Source organism: Octodon degus, unplaced genomic scaffold (genome assembly GCF_000260255.1).
Source record: "Octodon degus isolate 3935 unplaced genomic scaffold, OctDeg1.0 scaffold00078, whole genome shotgun sequence".
In the NCBI taxonomy this organism is placed as follows: Eukaryota; Metazoa; Chordata; class Mammalia; order Rodentia; family Octodontidae; genus Octodon; species Octodon degus.
The window spans coordinates 3,785,252-3,787,323 of NW_004524654.1; the positions used below are offsets into that span (position 1 = coordinate 3,785,252).

Below are 2,072 nucleotides of genomic sequence, written 5' to 3' on the forward strand. Positions count from 1 at the left end.
CTACCCGCTTGTGGACTCTGTTTTAGTCCATGTGTCCACTCCATCCAAGGGTCACCTCAGAGTCAATTCATTCAGTCATAGTCACTATATTCGTTATATATGCAAGAACCTTGTCTCAGCTGGGCTGGTGGCACACGCCTGTAATCCCAGCCCTTGGGAGGCTGAGACAGGAGGATTGTTATGAGTTTGAAGCCAACCTGGGCTACAAAGTGAGCTCAAGGCCAGCCTGAATTGCATAGTGAGACCCTGTCTTAAAAAACCTTGTCTTGGCCAGCCAAATAGCTCAGCCGATTAAAGTGCCTGCAAGCAGGTCCAAGGGCCAGGAGTTCGATCCTCGGGCCTGCCATGCCAGCCCCACCCCTGATAATCCCAGCTATAATCAGGCAGATCACTATGAGTCTGATCTAGTAGTGAGACCCTGAACACCCAGTAGATCCTTTCCTAAAAATACAAAAAACAAAACAAACAAAGCCCTTGTCTCCTTGATGTCCTCTTCCCCAAGCATTCCTTAAGCGGGACCACTCAGGCCAAGGACAGAGCTAGAAATCGGATATTTGGTGCCAATTCCATTAGCTTTGTTTTTTGACCCAGTTTCCACATGGGAGGGAAGAGAGAGAAGGAACCTATTACAGCCTCTCCACGGCTTCCTGGCCCGGCCTGAGGAAAGCTCTGCACGGCAGCTCTTCTCAGTTCTCCGGGGCTCCCAGGAGCATCCCCACCTGCCCCATCCTGTGGGGAGAGAGCGGAGAGCACACCTGGATGCACTCGGGAGGAGCCCCTCTCCCTCCACCTAGCAGAGCCTGGATCTCGAGGCTCTAAGCAGATTAGCCTGGCACCATGGCCCTACAATCATGACGATCGTGTAACCTCCTTAGGCCTCCGTCCTTCATTCATTAAAACAGGCTCTGCCTGGAATATTCTTAGTGCCCTCTGTGATGATGAAGCCGGGAAAGCTCTGTACCAAGGAGAGACCTGCCTGCTGCGTCTCCCTGGAGGCTGTCTTCTCTCCCCCTGTCCAGGCTGGTGAGAGGGTCTCAGAGCTGAGGTCCCTGCGGAGAGAAGAGAGCAGCAAGTCACAGGCTCCATTCCGCATAAGCAAGGCTGCAGAGCTCCTCGGGTCCAGCTCGGGACAGCAGAGTATGTCCTGGAACGCCATGGAGGCACGAGGATGCCACAGAGTTACCTCCCCATGGGACCAAAAAGAGGCATGGCTCACCCTCGGGTCATAGCGTTTCAACTGGAACTAGAAGCTCTACTATATTGGCCAGAGTACTGCCTGGCCTTTTAGAAGGCGGAGAGGATGTCAAAAGTTGCTTGAAAAACTAATAGCGCGATCTATGGTCTATCATCTGAGGCTATTTTGGATCTTTTAAACCATAAGTGCAATTAAAAAAAAAAAAAATCAATGCTTTCAACAACTGAAAATCGATTGAATTCCTTAAGCTTCCCCCCAACAGGTGTGCCACGGATTCTCTGGGAGTCTGGCTTCTGCATCTGCACCTGTGCAGACACCAGCTTATTTAGCCAGCAGATGAATGAAAAGATAGGGAGTTCCAATCATCCAATCAAGAAACTATTACAATGGGGGTCATGAATCTCCGCTTCTGCCATGGCTCACCTAGGACAGCCAGGCAACCTTCCACCCTTGCGGGGAGACAGCTCTGCAGCTGGCGTGGCTAGGGGTCCTGCTTTTTCCTTCTCTTAGTTATAACCTGAAATCTCAGTACACAATTTATCCTCAGGCCTTTTTTTTTCTTTCTCCTCTCACACAGGGTCTTGTTATATATCAGGTTAGCCTTGGACTCACTATGTAGCCCAGCCTGGCCTAAAAATCATGCCAATCCTCAGCTGGGATTATAGGCACGCACCACCATGTCCCAATGGTGCCTTTTTTTTTTTTTTTTTTTTTTTTGTATTTTAGGGAAGAGTCTACAGGGTGTTCAGGGTCTTATGGACTTGTAGTGATCCACCTGTTTACTGTTTCCCAAGAGCGGGGATTACAGGCGCGTGCCACCATGCCCAGTCTCAATTGCCATCTCAGCAAGTCCCAGGGGTGGGGACGGCACTGCAGG

General features: G+C 50.5%; 1 long non-coding RNA gene across 1 annotated transcript in view; it reads right to left on the minus strand.

Moving 5' to 3' along the window:
• Nucleotides 1-426: 426 nt before the first annotated feature.
• LOC111818052 overlaps nt 427-2,072 on the minus strand; it is a 45,251-nt gene continuing 43,605 nt past the window's right edge. Inside the window, exon 3 of the long non-coding RNA XR_002822124.1 lies at nt 427-1,049. This is a non-coding gene — a long non-coding RNA (uncharacterized LOC111818052). The remainder of the gene's footprint in view (nt 1,050-2,072) is intronic.